Source organism: Pinus tabuliformis, chromosome 1_1 (assembly GCF_031772625.1).
Source record: "Pinus tabuliformis cultivar Carrire ecotype Pingquan chromosome 1_1, CPIR1, whole genome shotgun sequence".
In the NCBI taxonomy this organism is placed as follows: domain Eukaryota; kingdom Viridiplantae; phylum Streptophyta; class Pinopsida; order Pinales; family Pinaceae; genus Pinus; species Pinus tabuliformis.
In genome coordinates this window covers 780,819,200-780,838,927 of record NC_142297.1, presented here as the reverse complement: position 1 = coordinate 780,838,927, position 19,728 = coordinate 780,819,200, and the positions used below count along the sequence as shown (strand labels likewise).

General features: G+C 33.6%; 1 pseudogene; it reads right to left on the bottom strand.

Annotated features, from left to right (window-relative positions):
* The window catches only part of LOC149216317 (large ribosomal subunit protein mL101 (rPPR4)-like), a 73,906-nt pseudogene that overhangs the window by 26,891 nt on the left and 27,287 nt on the right, over positions 1–19,728 (bottom strand).

Genomic DNA, 19,728 nt, shown 5'->3' with positions numbered 1-19,728 from the left:
TTTCTGACGCATCACAACCAGTTTTAGCTTTTGTGATATAGCCATGAAAGGACTATGCAAATCAAATTTCCCCATGTTTTGCTTCTAATGACAAACTTCCCCTTGTTTTCTCGCTATTTCATTATTATTGCAACATGCAACCATGTTGAACCCTAATCAGTTTTATAAGCTTTACCTATTTAGTATTATTCATGCAAGATGGAACCATGTTCAACCCTCCTATGAATGTACGTCGGTGTGTTTTATTGAACAATGCAGGCTTTCAAACAGTTGAATTCGCTCATGTCCATTAATTCTTTCCCAAATTTCATCTTATACATGCTCTAACAGATGCTATAGAAAACTAATTAAATATGTTTTCAGTTTCAAACCAAAAAAATAACACGTTAAATTTAAATATGGTTTCTTTCCTACTTGTTAACCTGACTCGCATGATTAGTTAGATTGGGATTGGACTCCTGTGATTTTTTTACTATTGTTTCAATAGCTTTTGTCTTGTTCCTATTTGTGTGAACACAATCAAATAACTCAAAACTTACAACATTATATATGGTAATATCGACAGTAATGGTTGGATTATAGATTATGTACCTTCATAATGTTGAAAAGATATAGATTAGCAATGTTGAAAAGGTAATGGTATGCTCAAAGGATAAATTATAAAAAAATGCAATTGCTTGAATGACATTGATTGTTAACCCTCAGCTTCATATAAGCAATGGCTATATATTTATACAATACTCCATCCAATACAACAATGTTGCTACCAAACATGCTTGCCCCAATTGAGAAGGTAGTAATATATGGGAATCCAATAAAAGGTCTTTCATTCTATGTAACCAACTTTCCTCAAGTGAGTAAATAGGTTACTTATTTTATCCCCATAATTTTTTTTCCATACATGCAAACAAACTATTCTGTGCATCTCTAGTTTTGAGATTTGTATAAATAACAAATTTCTTGTTGCAGATGCTAGGAGTGTTTATTGTCATATATATGGATGATTTTTGGGTGCAAGTTCATGCCCACAACAATTGTATTTTTGTTGCTATTCTTTGTCAACTATAAACCATAAGGGTTTGAAAATCGATTTCTACTTAGCTTATCAATTTTTTATATAAACCTAGGGCATTTTCGTTAAGTGTGATTCTTCTTGTCCTTGGAGGAATTGTTGATCCTACTGGATTGGACAATTCTTTTATTTTACCCTTGCTGTCCCCTGAATTTATTCATTAAATTTGTATGGCTTTTGTTTCTGGCACAAGTATATATATGGTCATTTTCTCAATATAGTATGACATCTTAAATGCAATACATGGTAGGTGTGTTATTTCAATCATAAGTTCTGAATTATTTGAATACGAGACACAGAGTTGGTGTGATATTTACAATTATTAAATGCATTGTAGCCAATTTAGAATTCTCAAATGAAGGCTTAAGGTTGTGTAGCATAGTTCTCACTTCATATTTCCCATCATAGTGGATGGCACTGTCATTTCTCATGTTTTTTCCCAATGAATTAACAGAAAGTACTTGATTTTTGTTTGATTGATGTGACATCCAACTCTTACATTGTTGTTCTTCGAGGATTCCAACAGATGATGGGTGTAAGATTCGAAATATTCAAGCAATTTTTATAAACTTCCATCAATTTGCCTGTGATTAATTGACCCACTCACAGGGACATCAAAAGCCATTATAATGTTGCTATTTTGAACAAAAACTGCAAACAACATTATAACACTGATATTTACCAATTACAAAGTTGCAAGTTGCTAATGTGCAACTTAGAAGGGGCATTCCTAATGAGAACGGAATTAATGGATTAAGTTTGATAAATTTATCAAGCTATTAACTTCTTATTGTGTTCAATTCATATTGGTAGATTCTTGGTTCATTTCTTTATGAACGTTAGAATAATTTTCTCAATGTTGGCAACTGCAAAGGAAAATTTTAAGTATGGAAATTTGTCTTAATGTTTAGAAACCTTGGCGAATCCCACTAGTCCATAATATGCAATCTGTAAAATGTTTGGAGATATTTTTGTAAAAATATTTGAATTTATAATAATTTTATATAGTATCTATATAATTTTTTAGCGATTTCTAGGGGAAAATAATTTCATACTATAAAATTTGGGTGAATCATTTTTAGAAAAAAATGGAAATTAGCGAATCTTTTTTTAAAAAAAGTATATAAAATTAGCTCACCTACGAATATTAGCCCCTAAAATTTTCCCTATTAGCGAGTGCTCCAAAATTGTTCAAAAGAACTGCTAGATCCGTAATCACTTTCTCCATTCTTAAAAAAACCCACCTAAATTATCAACAATTCTTTATACCTCCTTATACAAATTCTAGTTAAGTTATTATGATGTATAATTCCTCGAAAAAATAAAAAAATAAAAATAAAAAAATCATTTATACTATTGGTTTGTTGGTGCTAAGAAAAACAATGATACAACGTGATATAGTAAAAAAATTCCCATGACTTTGGTGTGGTCCTTAAATGAATATGGCTTTTAAATGGTACATGGATATGAATCTTGGTGTGGTCCTTAAATGAATATGGATTTTCAATGGTACATGGATATGAATCTAAAGTGCATGGTGGTGGAACGCTAGGCTACTATTACACATGGCATCATCCAAATGTACGAAGGCAACGAACACAAACTTTCTAATTTGGTCAATACCATAACTTTTTATTATGACATATTTTTCTAGTTGAGAAAAAACATTTCAATTTTCCAATTAAATTATGCGAAAACATTTATGTTTTGTGACACATGATTTTATAAATTTTGTTTTATATTTAATGTTTTAATGTAAGTTAAAAATTTTATATTGATAAAATTTGAAAAAAAAAACAATATAAATTGTGATGAAGGCTTTAGTATTAGTAATGTTTGGAAACCCTTAATAAATCGCACCATTCATAATAACTAATAATATGTTTTAACATTAACCTACAAATTTACCATATTCCTTTAAGATGACTCATTCCAGCTTATAAGATTTAACATTATCAAATAAAATTAAAAGTTACTATTAAATTATCAAAATACATATAATAATCAAAATAAAACATAATTATTTTAATATAAGAATTCATATATAATTATATAGTGAGTTATAGGTTAAATTAATAAGAAAACAAATAAAGCTGAAATAATAAATAAATAAATAAATAAAATCTTACTCATTTGCATATAATACAATAATTAGCCTTAATTTAATTAAATCTTCCTCTAAAATAACCCTAAATATATTAAAAAAAGAATATTCACTTACATGAATGAATTTCACTTAATCTTAAATGTTTACTTTTCAATGATTATAAGGTGTATCTTAGGATTATATTATAATTTAAGATATTTTTAAATCATTAATAAATACTTAATTTAAAATAAAATATCATACACATATATAATTAACACAAGAATTATTATAAATTATCTATTAATGAATTAATTTATCTCTTTAATAACCCTAATTAATTATATGAAGAATCTTAATTACATATTCTACTAACCGATTCCATGATTCCCTTCATCTATCATTATATATATCTTTGTTTTTCTTTGCCCTACTCCACACCAATCTTCTCAAGAATTTGGGCGTCCCTTGAGGATGGACTCACATAGAATCCAAAATGTTGGGTTTAAGGCTCTGAACAGGTTATTCCACAAACTTTTAAATATTTTGACTCACATGTATGGATTCTCTCTTTAAAATAGGATTTTTTGTTTTTCTCTGTAAATTTTAAGGTTTTTTCACATGGTTGTCTATGTTTGGTTTTTTCACATGGTTGTCTATGTTTAGTTTTGTAAGAGGGGAATTTCCCCCTTTTTCAACCATATTTTTTTAGGAGTGTATTATGATTCTGGGTCTTTTGGTACCCTTTCAATCTCCACATCCTCAACATCTTTTTCATAGAGCATCTGAGTGAAGTGGGGTTTCTAGTTTCACAGCGAAATCTTCACTGAGTGCATTTTGTCAAGCTAGAAATCTAGGGTGTTGCTTAGCAAAAGTAGTGCAAGATCCAAAATACAAGGTTCAATCTAGCAAGATTGTAGAATATATCTAATATATGTAGGATCACACTCTAATCTACAAATTCATTAGATTGTGACCTTCAGAAAATTCTCTAATAAGGTGGATCTAAAATAAATGGAACCTCCAGGGTAAAAAAGAATTGGAGTTAGGGGCAAAAGGATTATCCACTATCATCTTCTCTAGTTTGGAAGACAGATTGAGGGTTTTTGAAGGAGGGTCATATTTTTTCAACAATGCAAGGCTCTTCATTCAAATTTTAGAAGGAGCAGTATAATCTGGAGAAGGAAGATTTCCTTGTTGCCTCGGTGTGGGTATGTCTCTTCTATCTTCCCAAGGAATATTGGGAGGAGGAAACCCTTGAAGGAATTGACAACTTTGTCAAAGTATTAGAGGCTACCAAGAGAGGGAGGTACACATCATATGCTCAGATTTTGTTTACATGAATATATCCCAGCCTCTTCCAACCTCCATAGATATTTATTACCAAGATAGTGTTTGGAATCGATCTCCTTAGATGTACACGTTGTCATTAATATGGGTATAATATTAGGGATTGTCTAATGAATACCAAGGAACCGCCTGAAGAACACCCTTCTTTGAAAGAGGAAGATGATTTGGATAAGTCCCCCAAAGAATAAGAAATTTGAGTCCTCATGGTACCTCAAATATTGACCAAATCCTTAGATTTGGTAATAGGTTTTGAGTCTCTCTCCTCTATGAAGGAGTCTCCAGAGAAAGAGAACATTCAATCCAACATGTAGTCAACAGAAGGAAAATTCCATTACCCTCTATCAAATCCTACAAAGCTAGTGCAAAAGTCTCTTGAAGAGCACCAACAAAATCCATCACCACAAGAAATGGTTAGCTCCCCTACATAAGAAGATGAAGTAGAAGCCCTGCCAGAAGATATAGATTTGGATGACCCACAACTGATTGCCCTTGCAGACCAATGGTATGGAAAATATGTGAAGGACATACCAAATCATCATGCTAGGAATTTGTACATCACCTATCTTTGACACAAGGAAAGAAACCAATTGGGTTTGAGTTTATCGCAACCTGGTCTTGGGTTTCAAATGAAAGATTTCAAGGTGGTCTCCAAGAAAGTTGAAGAATCCAAAAACGAGGCCGCAAGAGAAATAAGCCACGAATCCAAGAAGGTGGTGAACAATTAGTTAGCTCAGGGAAAATCATGCCAATGTCAGAGGCATCCACCCCATTGAAATCTTGAATCTTCAAGGAGTTCTCTATGTAGCATGATTATCAGAGCCAACGTCCGCTTGTTTGTTATTAGTAGGAAACTTGTTAGTCTCAAGAATATCCTATATTTTAGTCCTCTTTTGGAAATCCAAACTATATGTAATGTTTTCTTATTAATGAAAGTATCCATTTACCCCACCAAAAAGAAAAAAAGATCAAAAATATTACAATGATAAAACTATATGGAAAAATTAATTAATAACACTCAATAAGAATTTATCATAAACATGTCACATCAAAACTAAATGATCAAAGAACATGTAAATTCTACATGTCAAAAATCAACAATATCAATGATAATGAATTGCAATGATTTTCATCAATCATATCCTAAATAATTATAGATTAAATATACACCACTATAAATGTTTATATGCATCTAAATACATTTCATCAATTTTGAAAATATTTATTGTGTTTAATGTTATTTAAAAAAGTCAAGTAAGTCACTGCTACATGTCACAAATATTTTTTTAACTCTTAAATGTAATATACACCAGAACTTAAAAACTTAAAATTATTTCATTAGTGTAAAGCATTGTATATAGATAATGAAATTGTAAACAAACACATGTCCCTCATATAATGTGCACCCATTGATAGGAGTGTTGTATTTACAACATTTGATTTTGTTTGAAGTGTTTAGAATAATTGAGTCTTGAGGACATTGAAGTTTATTGATGATTTACTTGACATGATTAGAATAACTATCTTCATGGCATTGGAGTGCATCAACGACTAACTCAATAGGATGACACGCCCCATTGATTTAATAAAAATATAATACAAACTTAATTGTTCCATTACTAATAGGTTTTATAATTATTACTTACATCCATAATTAATAATAAAAATCATCATTAATCAATATCTCATTTACATTTAAATGAATTATAATATTTTCATTTTTTTTATTTTTTATTTTAAGCAATTAACAACCCTGAAGAGTATAAGTAGACAAAACATTTGGATAGACATTCAAAGATTCCCTGCCTTTACAGGTACGTCTTCACGGAAACACTCAATCTAATCAAATAAAATATTTTGTAATGTCGTCCATCTGTCCGGATTTCGTAACTATTGCTAGTCAACCGCAGCCAACATCCATGTCAGCATCTCCGACATTTCATTGTCCGAAGTCAGAACGATGAGGCCTCTCAGACAAAGAATCCCTGAAGACACGTGGGATATGTCCGTAATGGTGGGTGATATACACAACGTTATAGTGTTATTAATGTGCCGTGTAGTATAGCTCAGATAATGTATTTGTTTAAATTTAATGACTATATATCGTTTTCGCGCATTAATGTTTTTACACTATTATATAGTGGTTTTGGTGGGTTTTGGTGGTAAATGAAGTTTCTTGTCATCAGGGATAAAATTTGACGGACAAATTGTCTATCATGAGGTGATTTGCTCTTTAAATACAGGGAAATATTTATACTGCGAAGATAATTATAGGAAGTGTGAAAACCATCAAATTTGATGGTTTGGTTTGCTTTGAAATTCAAATTGCTCGTTATTAGGTGATTTGCCTGTCAAATACAGGTGAAATATTTACACTGCGAAGACAACTCTGGGAAGTGTGAAAACCATGAAATTTGATGGTTGGTTTGTTTTGAAATTCCAACCATGCTCGTCAATATCAAGGGGTGTCATCAATATCAAGGGGCGTCGATTGCATCTTTACCAAATCTGTAAAATATGTTGGGAAGAATGATGAGATGGTATAGACAAAGTTTCTTATTTCATAAATAAAATATTTTATTTACTAATTTGATATTTAATTTTATTAATAATAATATATTAAATAAAGTATATAATTTTGTTTAGATATTTAATTTTATTAATAATAATATATTAAATAAAGTATATAATTTTGTTTATTAAATTGTGTGAGTTTTGAGATGACTACACGCTTAATTTTTGGCTTGAGAAACTGTGACTTATGGGCATTTAAGTCATCAAAATGACCCACACCCAGCATGGGCCACACCACCCCTTAACATGGCTAGATTTTTACCACGGAGTTTCAAACCAATGACCTTCACATCACAAAGTATCTTAACAAGATGACCTTCACATCACAGAGTGTGTTAATAATACATTCTATCATAGTCTATTCTAAGATGCATAAGCACAAATTATAATTATATATATATATATATATATATATATTAAAATTTATTGCATTAAAGATGAATGGAACATAATGAACATAATATTTGAAGGTAGTTGTAGTTGTAAAGATTTATGAATAAAATTGTTGGAAAGTTTCCATTATGTGAACACGGGTGGGACTCTTTGCAAATCAATTCCAAACACCAAAACTCCAGAGGCCGGAGTTGGTGATGGGACTTGCTTTTTTATTGCTTGTATCTTCCTACACTACGGGCGTATGGGTGACGCCTCCAGAGATTTGAACACGGGTGGGACTCTTTGCAAATCAATTCCAAACACCAAAACTCCAGAGGCCGGAGTTGGTGATGGGACTTGCTTTTTTATTGCTTGTATCTTCCTACACTATGGGTGTATGGGTGACGCCTCTAGAGATTTGAACACGGGTGGGACTCTTTGCAAATCAATTCCAATCACCAAAACTCCATAGGTGAGAGTTGGTGATGGTACTTGCTTTTTTATTACTTGTATCTTCTTACATTACGGGCGTATGGGTGACGCCTCCAGAGATTTGAACACGGGTGAGACTCTTTGCAAATCAATTCCAAACACCAAAACTCCATAGGCTAGAGTTGGTGATGGGACTTTCTTTTTTATTGCTTGTATCTTCCTACACTATAGGTGTATGGGTGATGCCTCCAGAGATTTGAACACAAGTGGGGCTCTTTGCAAATCAATTCCAAATACCAAAACTCCATAGACCGGAGTTGGTGATGGAGCTTGCTTTTTTATTGCTTGTATCTTCTTACACTATAGGCGTATGGGTGACGCCTCAAGAGATTTGAACATAGGTGGGACTCTTTGCAAATCAATTCCAAACACCAAACTCCATAGACCGGAGTTGGTGATAGAGCTTGCTTTTTTATTACTTGTATCTCCCTACACTACGGGCCTGTGAGAAATGCCTCCAAAGATTTCAAATACTTCCGAAAAGAAAAAGAAAAAAATATTCTAAGTAGTGGACAAATTTTCAATGCATCTATTATTTTAATTAATTCGTATATACCATGTTTTAATGAAATTCTTATATACCATGTTTTAATGAAAATATTAATTCTTATATACCATGTTTTAATGAAAAAATTAATTCTTATATACCATGTTTTAATGAAATTCTTATATACCATGTTTTAATGAAAAAACTGTAATGACAATTCAATTAATAAATGCCATTGCTATTAATCAATTAATGGCACTTCTACATCTTTGTCGCTATTTTTCCCACTTCCCCTTGCTGTGCGTTGCTTGCCTTCGAACTAGGGAACCAACAACGTGCACGGCAATTCATTGTGATGCAACCCACATTAAAAGTTTTGAAAGGTCGAGGAAACCGTTGAATATGGTAAACAATGATGGATTTTTTAATGTATTTATTATTACTTAAATTAGGTTGACTAAATATATGTCACGATAAAAGTAAATTTATTTGTTAGCTTTTAATATGGTTAAAAATATGAATATATGTGTGTTAAATTTAAATAATTGCATGTATCACAAATAACGAGTTTGATATATCAATTTGTTGTTAAAAATTAGATTAATTTTTATTATTAAATATGTTTTATAAACTATATTAAATATAATTTTATTTTTTATTTTTAATTAAAAAGAGTAATAATGTTATGAATGAATATTTTTTGTTTTGTGAATTTTAGGGTTTCACATAGTTATTTATGGTTCATTTATGAGAGTGGCCTTATCTTTCTTTTAGTTAGATTATTTCAAGAGTTTATAATGATTATGGATTTATTGATATTCTTTTTCACTTTTTATTTTCGATATCATTTTCATAAAGCAACTAGACGAAGTGGGGTTTTTAGTATTGCAACAAACCCTTTGTTGGGTGCATCATGGCAAACTAGAAATCTAGCGCGTTGTCTGCCAAGAGCGCTGCAAGATCCAAAATATAAGGTTAAATCTAGTAAGATTAGAGAATATATCCAATATTTGTAGGATCATGCTCCAATATGCAAATTTATTGAATTATGACCCTTTGGAAAGGCTTTGATTGGGTGGATCTAAAATAAATGGAACCCCTAAGGTCAAATAGAATTGGAGTTAGGGACCAAGAGTTTCTTTACAATGATTTTCTCCAACCTAGAATACAGATCGAGGGTTCTTGACGAAGGGTTGTATTTTTTCAATAATGTAGGGCTCTTCATGCAAATATGGAATGAATAGTATAATCTAGAGAATGAAGGTTTCCTTGTTGCCGCGGTGTGGGTTTGTCTATTTTCTCTTCCCAAGGAATATTGGAAGGAGGAAACCTTGAAGGCATTAACAATGCCATCAACAACTTTGTCAAAGTATTAGAGGCTACCAATAGAGGGACGTATACTTCATATGCACAAATCTATGTTTATATGAATATCTCCAAGCCTCTTCCACCATCCATAGATATTTATTATTAAATAGTGTTTAGAAGAAGTCTCTAGATTATGAAAATGTCCCCTTTATATGCAGATGTTGTCATGAATATGAACATCTTATTAGGGACCATCTAACAAATACCAAGTAATTGTTTAAGGAAAACCTTCTTAGAAAATGCTCGTTGATTTGGGTAAAGTCCCCCAAAGAAGAAGAAATTTGACTTCCTAAGGTACCTAAAATCCTGACCAGATTCCCAAATTTGAATATAGGTTCGAGTCTCTCTCCTCTTCGAAGGAGTTTCAAGAGTAAGAAAACATTCAATCAAGATTGCAATCATCAAAAGGAATCTTCTATAACGCTCTATCAAATCCTACATAGATTTTGTAAAAGTTTCTTGAATAGCACCAATAAAATCCATCACCACAGGAAATGATTAGCTCCCCTTTAGAAGCAGCTAAAGTAGAAGCCCTACTAGAAGATATGGATCTGGATGATCCACGATTGATTTCCCTTGTAGAAGAATGACATGGAAAAGATGGAAAGGACATGTCAACTCTAGGGTTAGAATTATATATAACGCCTATATTTGAAGCAAGCAACTGGGCTCGAGTTCCTCATAGTCCAATCTTCGGATTCAAATGATGGATTTCAAGGTGGTCTCTAAGAAAGACAAAGAAGCCAAAAAATGAGGCTGCAAGAGTAATAAGGCATGGATCAAAGAAGAGGGTGAACAATTAGTTAACTCGGGGAAAGTCATGCCAATGTCAAAGGCATTCCCCCTTTGAAATATTTAATCTTCAAGGAGTTTTCTATGTTGGCATGATTATCGTATTCATTTTTTAATTGCCTGTTATTGGTAGGTAGCTTGTTAGTCTCAAGTATTTGCTAGATTTTAATCCTCTTTTGGAAAGTTCAATATATGCAACTTTTTCTTATTAATGAAATTATCCTTTTACCCCACAAAAGAAATTGTCTTATAAAAAAAATTACAATACCAATTAAATTAATCCTCATGATTTATATCATCATATGGGGTGAGAAGGGAAGATACTTGGGAGGGAGGGATGGAGCCAATGTTACTCCAAGAAACAAGTGGAGGAGATTCCGTGCCTCCCCCCTCCCATTAGCCAAGTATGTGACACATATCACAGTACATCATAGTTAACTTAGTTATGAAGGTCTACATGGTAAGGGATGATCCATTAACTTATTCGTGCCATCACCAAACTATGTTTGTTTTTTCTTTGTTGTCTTGGATCATTTCTCCACTCCCTATCATGATGGACAATTCTCTTTTCATTTCACCTTCTCCCTGTAGCATGGACATTCCCTCTATTTGTATTCCCTGGCCAAATTATATGAAGTCGAAAATGATTGTTTCCTTCTGATTTTGGGAAAAGTTTCCTTGTTTCAAGCATGGATTCTAGAGGCGAAATCTTAGAAACAACTCTTTATTTTCGATTCTCTATCCTCTTCTAGACCTAGACTGCATGCTTCTTGTCATTTCATTTTGTTCTATGAGTTTCCCTTTTTTCTTCCAGTCACTACCATAGGGGTAGTTGCAGACATGGAGCTTTGGGTGGGTCAAGAAGCAAGTATGAATCTTAATCATCAGTGCATTGGATTTGTGAGCAAATTCCATAGGATATTTAGTGGTAGTTGTAGCAAGTCGAGGTAGATATTATTCAATAAAAAGTTTGTCATTCCAACTAAGAGATTGTTGCCAACATAACAACACAGATTCCTGACATCGGACACATTCATGATTGGAAAAATCAATACCTATGCACTATCGATATATATTAGCATATGAAGTCTCTATTGGGAAAATTCTTGCTCAAGAGGAGCAATTCAAAGGATGAAATACTTCTTATGTTGGATGACATGCAACTGTAGTTGAATAACTTAGGCCACCATATGGAGCAAATTGAATCCAACCTTGCACTAGGAATAGACCTAGGAATGACAGGTCAAGCCCAAGGCAAGCCTATAGAGGTGGATCACTTAGAATATTCTTAATCTTATGTGTAATATCTATGCGTATGGCTACTTTGTTTTCAATTCCAATTTATTCACTAGCTTAGGACAACATAGGCATCTAAAAAATCTAACTCTATTCATGATATTACCTATCATGCAATCATGTTTTGTGATATTTTGATTCAGAAAGTTCCAAAGACAAACTATTATTTTTCTAGTATAAGGATAGACTAGAACAATTTTATTCCGGATAACTACTTCTAATGATACCTTTTCTACTTCTTAGAGCATTCAAATAATCAAGCAGTTACACATAAGAAAATTTCAACCTTTAAGAACAATGGAGCAATAGACATCACAAGGAGACAATGAAACAAGAGACACCAAAATTTCTTGGGACAAAACCCCACAAAGGGGAAAACCTGGTAAGCTTTCCTTATGAGAGATTGTTCAATTCATCCAATTTGTACCTTAGGAAATTCCAGTCAAAAGGTCAACCATTGACCACATTAATTTCCAAGTCAAGCAGAGTCAAAGGAGAGAGGGAGTTAATGCCCACAAATCAATGTTTGGTCAAAGGGCCAAATTTTAGCCCATAAAAATTGGTCAAATGGCCGAAATTTGGTCCTGTGCTTCCATAGTCAAATCTTGGTCAAACTACAGGGTTTGACTTGTGGTCAACTCTCAGTAAAAACCTAGAAACAAATCCAAACTCAGTTAATATAATAGTCAAAGATGCTAGGAATATTCAGCCTCCAACTCCAATCAATAGCTCTATCAAACAACAGAGAATAAATCCATGTTAATGTCGGTTAATAGAAGTCAAACTTGTTGGTTAAGGCTAAGAGAAAACTGTCTTCTTCTCCTTTGCACGTGTGAGTATATTTCCTTGTATAATAGGTTGAATTGATGAGTGAATGTGATGTCGAAATGAATTCCAACGAATTCTGACATATGGTAGTCTCGTAAAGGGGGTTTTGACCTTGGGTCAAACCTCCTTAAGTGGTGGGGATGAACTATTAAGTTGGGGATGACTTGGAAAACTAAAAGACAAATCATTTTTCCTTTGACTTTGATAATGAAAATACCGACCACAACTATAATTTTCCAAGACTCCCTCTTAGTCATTGAGGTACTTTTCAATCTCTCTATTAGATGTACAAATCTCATCATAAGGAAGGGTCGATATCATCAAGCTCATCCCACATGCCAAAACTAATGGCATCAAGTTCAAAACCCAACTGACCATGGAATCAATCAGTATCGTTCATAAGGCTAAATTCTTTAACCAAATGGAATGGTTTCCCAGTAAAGCATAATGAGCTAAGAGAGTAACCAGGTACAAAATCTCAGACCATACCAATGGTCTCTTGGTCAAACCCAATGAGCAAAGAGAGTACATAGGGCCCATCTCCCTGACCATAAACAAGGTCTCTTGATCCATGAACCAAGGGAGTAATCCATATCTTGATATCAAAATCCTCGACTATATAGTCTCTCAGTCCACAACCCAAGGGAGGAACCCTAATCTTGATGTCAAAACAGTTAATATCCCTGACCATATGGTCTCTCAGTCAAATGCAATGAATCAAGGGAAAATACTCAACATTGGTGTCCTCAACCAAGCCTAATGGTCTTTTGGTCAAACATAATGACCTAAGGGAGCACTCTAAGCCTCAAAACCAACCTCCCCAACCATAAGGTTTCTCAATCAAACTTAATGACCTAATGATTAGGCGCTCAATATTTAGCTCAAAAATAAGAGTTTTTAGAATGGCTCGAAACCTGAACAACTGCGTTCATCTCGGAAAAACGATCCTAACACAACTCATTTTTCTGAAAACTGAGTTCGTATGAGAAATTTATTGTGTTATGATCACTTTGCTAACCAGGTGAAATTTGCAAAAAAATGCCCAGTCACTGCATAGTCAGCAGTTTGTACTACTGACGTGGCAGGTGACTAGGCATGGTCGATGGTGGTCAACATCGAATCACAGTTGGAAAAGTATCACATTCAGATTGGGTTTCAGGTGGTGTGTTGGCACAGTTTTATTAGTTTGTTTTGGGCCAATGAAAGAATGCCACGTGGCAAGCCTGGAGGCCACCACGTGGCACCTCCCAAAGGCCTAGGTAGGGCTTGACAGTGGTACAAAATTTTTGGGTGGAGGTTGGGGTCGAACCTATGACCTCCGGCATACTGTCCACGAGTCTTAAGTGCCTCCACTACACTGTGTTGCTTACCCCATAAGTTATTCACATATATTTAAACTATGACATTGTTGGAATGGGCGGTTAGGAGGGCCAACTCGCAGGCTAGCCCTCCACATGTGAACAACCAAATGCTAGTGGTTACAGTTATGTCACCCGACGGCTCCCTCATAGACCATTACCCTGACGGTTTAATGTATGCCATGTGAACGCCACGACGCGATCACGGTTAAAGTTTATTCGACAGCTCTGGCAAACTCCAAAACTACATCATGTGTCCAATTTTTCGGTGGTAGTTAAGGTTACGGTTAGCCTAATCCACGTGATTAGCACTAAACCATGAGCTAAACTCGAATTAACACTAATTAACTGTCAGTTTAAAATGACGGAAGTTTGGCAGTGACACCAATTTTGGCCCTACCTCCACATTTAGCGGCCCTAACTAGTTATTCCAGAATTAGAGGAGTTATTCTAGGAAAAGACTCTATGAGTCATAGAGAGAGAAATTTTCAACCAAATTGAGGTTAGGAAGAGGTGTTCTTGGCTAATTTGGACATTATAAACACATTGGTGCAAGTATCAGGAGCCATAGAGTTTTGTAAAACAACATTTTTCCATAATTGAGCTAATACAAAGGCCCAAGCTATGGAAGTTGGACCAAGGAGATGTAGCCTAGGAGGGGTGAACTTCTTCATCAAAACTTTGTGTTATGTGTTTGTTGGGTCGTTAATATACCATTATTATTGTCACTTTTGAATGCTTATTCCACCCATTTCTACCATTCTTCATCACATCATTTATCATAATTTATCATATAATTCTATTTTACAATGATTTATGCTCTTATGTAAAAATATTATTTATTCTCCTTTATTTCTAATAAATTGATGATTATGCATGATTTTATCAATGAAAGTTTAATAAATTGGTTATAACATTATTCACCATTTTTAGCCTCCAAGATAATTTCCAGATTGAAGATTTGATCATTAAAAGTGCCAACTCAGAAATGCGCTGGAATAAGAAGTGATAGTTTTGCGGTTGAGATTCTGAGCAAATGAAGATGAATATGGAAAATCTAGAACATGGGTTTTGTCCAGAACGGACCAAATTAACTTTATTAAAGAATGGTTTGCCCAAATTCAGCTTGTATTGAGAGAAATGCAGGGTTCTTTGAGCACGATTTTCTCAGATTCGCTGTGTGGCCGTTTTCCAAATCTCAGCTGCAAAGCCAAATTCGCCTTGCTCTTGTTGAAAGATGGATGGAAATATATCTTCTTATTGATCAATTGGTTGGAAACAATCTAATTTTGTAATAGAAATCATGTTGTAATTATCTCTGTTGTAACTTCTCTTTGATCTCTCTCTATTTAAATGAAAACAGAGATCAGAGAGGGGGATGGATTCGAATGATGGAATTGAGGATGAATTAGAGATTCAGAATTGAGGATGGCAGAGAGAATGGATAATGGCTGAGAGATTGAGAGATTTCTTGTTGTAATTCACTATAACTCTGCTTTGATATTTTAATATAAGTTTGGTTGCCATTCCATCTTTGATCCTGAAGTAACCCAACAGCATCCGCTGGCAGCTAAGGGCCCAACCTCTAGTGGATTGTGCTGCTGCTGTATATTATCTCTTTGGTTTATGCGTGGTTTTCATTATCAACTTTATCTGGTAATATGGTATGTTCTATTATTTTACATCACGGTTCTGTTATATCTGATTTATGTTCAATTGAGTAATCTCGTTCTCTATGACAGGAATGCCGTATTGATTCATCTTGACTTGGTAACGTATTGAAGTTCTTTTAATCATTGATATAACATTGCTGGTCCTTACAGAATGTATTGTTGTTCAATTACAACGTATCCATGTTGTAACACTCTTTAATTAGTATTACTGAATTCATCCTAGAGACTATATCTCCTTGCGATTGCTAAATCTATGAACGTTGTTGTTCCATTCCAAAATACAGTCGTATTATTTATAACTAAGACTGATAATCGGATTACCAAGATCATATTACTATTAAGGTGTGCCGTGTGTTAAGTTATTGTGTATTTATATTTGACTTTCCAACGTTGTTTCATATTCCATCATTAATCAATGTTGTTCTATTTCCGTGTGCTGTCCGATTTATTCTTAAAGTAAAGATTGCTATTAATTTGGCTTGGCTGTTGTTCATTTTCATTAATTAGAGTTTGTTGTTCGGATTCCTTTAATTACAGTTTGCTGCCCATTTACTCTGTTGTTCATTTCTGTTGATTAATTGCAATAGTTTGCTTTTAAAGAGTTTTCCTAGTTTACTTTCAATGGCAGCTTTAGTTCAATTTCTATTTCCTTTTAATTGCTTTAAAGCAGGACTGTCAACTGTAGAGAACATTGGTTATTGCTTCCTCGTTCCCAGATTGATTGTCTTGTTCTAGTTTGATTTCAATTGCATCAATCTCTAGAGGAATGAGTTATTGCTACTGTATCCTCAATTGATGTTTGCTGAGTGAATAGTTGGATTTCAGAGCATTTGAGTTTATGTTATTGTTAGATTTCTTTTTCAAGCATTCATTTACTTTTGGATTTTAAGCACTATACTGCAAAACATTACTCTTGAATAAATAGCCGCCTCAGACTGAGTACACTCTTGAAATAAAAAGTCGTCCCTGGGTTGATAATTAATGTGAAGGTAATTAGGAGTTAAAAAGACACCTTTTTATTGCTCGACATTTTGGCGTCGTTGCCGGGGAGAGTGTAGCCATTTTTAAAAGAGTAGTGTGCATCTGATGAGTGTCTGTTAGGAAAGAATTGGGTATTAAAAACGGAAGGTAAGAACCTACGTACGGAGCATGTAAAAGCCCTGCTCCCCCGCCCGCTTTTCAACAGAACTGTTAAAGAACTTAGAGTAGAAATAGATGTTTGAATTTTTGTGTGAATGACTAGGGAAAAAATAGAAATTTTGAAAAATGAATCACATGATTTCACTCAAGTGGTGATGTAAGCACCACCCATTTCACTAACTAATTGACAGGAACATTGGAAGAAGGAGCTTCGAAGGAACACATGAAGAACATCTTCTGTTATGGTAAGAAACTGCCCAACATTTTTACTTTTGAATTTCCTGCTCAACTAATTCCACACCCTCACCACAATAAACCAGTACAACATGCTTACAATGTTGAACTGCAAAATTTACCCACCCTTCCCACCCATTCTATCTCACATGTGCCATTAGAGAAAACTTACAATGAGATTCAGAATGTTTCAAATTCAAAAATTGTAGAAGCTATGGAAGAAAATGAGGTTTCTTTTAGGTTGCACCAACAAACCATTTTAAAAGCTCAAGAACTTCATGGTATGATGGGAAATCAAGAAAGTAACAGATATATTGAAGATTGGTTTCACTCCATCACGTGTTTGCATCATCACTCCATACTTCAACAATTTTTGATACCATCTTTTCAAGGGAAGTTGGCTTCTCATACCCTAATTTTTATCAACATGCATTTTTCAAATTTGGGTATGTGCATACGTAAAGCCTTATTTCTAAAATGGTTCCACTGGAAATACTCTTATACATAAACATATTCGATTCTCAAAGAAGAGTAGGATAGTGGAGAAAATAAAATAAATAAACAAATAAAACAAACACATCTTTTTTATTTTTATTTTTGTAAAGCTAGTTGTTTTTTGTTGCAACATGCTATGGAAATCTACATCGGTGATAATTTTTTAATTTATTTGTGTATGTAGATGACTTATAATGGAAATAATAGTTCTACAAACACTCATATTCACTTTTATCGCCAATTTGAAAAAATGTTTGAATATCACATTTTTTTTGGCTTGCGGGCTTGATGAAATTTCTGAAAAAATAGTCGGGACAGTCATGTTTTGAGGGACCAAAATGAAATATTTTTAAAACATGTTTATATCCTAAGTATACCTTGATGTCTACTTTCCAACCCAATTTGAATCACTCAATTTTGATTTGAAACGAAAAAGTTCGAATCAAAACATTGACAGGGTGTCTAGCGGGCAACTTAGGAACAGAGTTGGGACAGTCAATTTTTGGAGGCCTAAATGAATGAATTTTTAAAACCTGTTTCTATGGTAGATTCCCCTATGAATCTAGTTTACAATGCAATTGGAATCACTCATTTTCGATATCGTATGGGGAATTTATGATCAAAATACTGACTGTCTATCGTAAATCAACACCCTTAAAACTATGTTTTTTCGGTTGTTCCTTATAGTATTTGACCTATAAATTCTTCTTGTGTTCAAAACCTGTTTCTATTGGAGATAAATAAATGAATCTACTTTCATTTCCAATTTGAATCATTTGAATCCGACATCAAACGAAAAATTTATGCTTGAAGTATCAACTGTTGGTCTAAGCTGGGTAATTGAAAATGACTCTGTTATGCAGGTTTTTCTAACTAAAATATCATATCATATCATTGAATTTTTAAAACCTGTTGCTACTGGAGATAAACCTTTGAATTATCTCTCATTTGGCTTTGGAATCACTCAATTTGGACGAAAAACAAAAAAATTGTGATCAAAACACTACAGGTTAGCATGATTGGCCACTGCTCTCCCGCAAGTGACAAATAAATTTTACTTTGTTATTTTCTCCGTGGATTTGTTCTACAGAGTAACTACTTGTTAGTTTTTTTGCATAATTCTTGGATTAGGGGAGCCGTGCACCTCTCTTTCTCCATGATTTAATGTTTTATTGCAGGTAGACACTCGTTTTTTGCAGGTCCTAGGAGAAAAAGAATGTCAATTTATGGACGAGTGATTCTTGAAAGAAATTTTAAATGAAACAAAGGAATTTCATCCAACTCATTACCCAACGGATTCATAATATAAGGAATGAAAAATTGATTACCATTCGAAGATTCATGTCTTGTTACTGCTACCAAAACATTTTTCAAAGAGATCATTTTTTTTTACATAATATCATAGCTGTTGTAACTTAATTTATTTATTTACATACTGTTTTTTAAATAAAATGTTGATTTTTCCCTGATTTCTCTTATATTTTTTGTTTCAGGTGTTGCTTCATTCAAACTATAACCCATCCTTAGCATCAATACAGTGAACAATGAATTCCTTCTTTGCATGCTTGCATTTTATGCTTGTGCATTTTGCTGTTTCTTTTCTGAAGGGACAACATTTGTTTGCACTTTTGTTGTTTCTGCTGTTCCTTTTCCAAAGGGACAGAATTTTTGTTTTGTTGTTCCTTTTTCAAAAGAACAACACCTTTTGTGTCAGCCGTTCCTTTTTCGCTTTCATTTTGCCGTTCCTTTTCCACGGTTCATTTTGCCGTTCCTTTTTTGCGATTCATTTTGCTGTTCTTTTTCCAAAGGAACGACACTTGCGTTTTTGCTGTTCCTTTTCCAAAGGAACGACACTTTTCATTTTTGCTGTTCATTTTCCAAAGGAACGACACTTACATTTTTGCTGTTCCTTTTCCAAAGGAACAACACTTTTCATTTTTGCTGTTCCTTTTCCAAAGGAACGACACTTGCGTTTTCGCTGTTTCTTTTCCAAAGGAACGCCACTTTTCATTTTTGCTGTTCATTTTCCAAAGGAGTGGCACTTGCATTTTTGCTGTTCCTTTTCCAAAGGAACAACACTTTTCATTTTTGTTGTTCCTTTTCCAAAGGAA